Source organism: Falco peregrinus, chromosome 5 (genome assembly GCF_023634155.1).
Source record: "Falco peregrinus isolate bFalPer1 chromosome 5, bFalPer1.pri, whole genome shotgun sequence".
Classification (NCBI taxonomy): Eukaryota; Metazoa; Chordata; class Aves; order Falconiformes; family Falconidae; genus Falco; species Falco peregrinus.
Genome location: NC_073725.1, coordinates 39,137,516 through 39,137,894, shown reverse-complemented (window position 1 = coordinate 39,137,894; position 379 = coordinate 39,137,516).

The window sequence follows — 379 nt, the reverse complement described above, 5'->3', positions numbered from 1 at the left end:
ACAATTTTTGTGAAATGCAATTGATATTCTTCTGAATAATAAGCAGTGGCAGAAACCAAGACACAATTATCTTGGTTTGTCTTCCCCCCCCCCCCCCCCCCCCCCCCGTAGTTTTTCTGGAAGTATTAATCTAATTACCTACCAATAAACACATGAAGTAGCACTCTTCTCTAAGCCCTCCAAAGGCCATTAGAAAATGGTTTTATAGATTTTTTTTTTAAACATTTTCACCATTAGATATTACAATTTCTTCAAACAATCTTTTTGTTGTGAGGAAATAAACAGGGATAGGAAATCATTGTTATGTTTTGGCAACTATACTGATAAAACGCAAAATTTAAAATTTTATGTGATAAACAACTGGACAGAACATAACCAA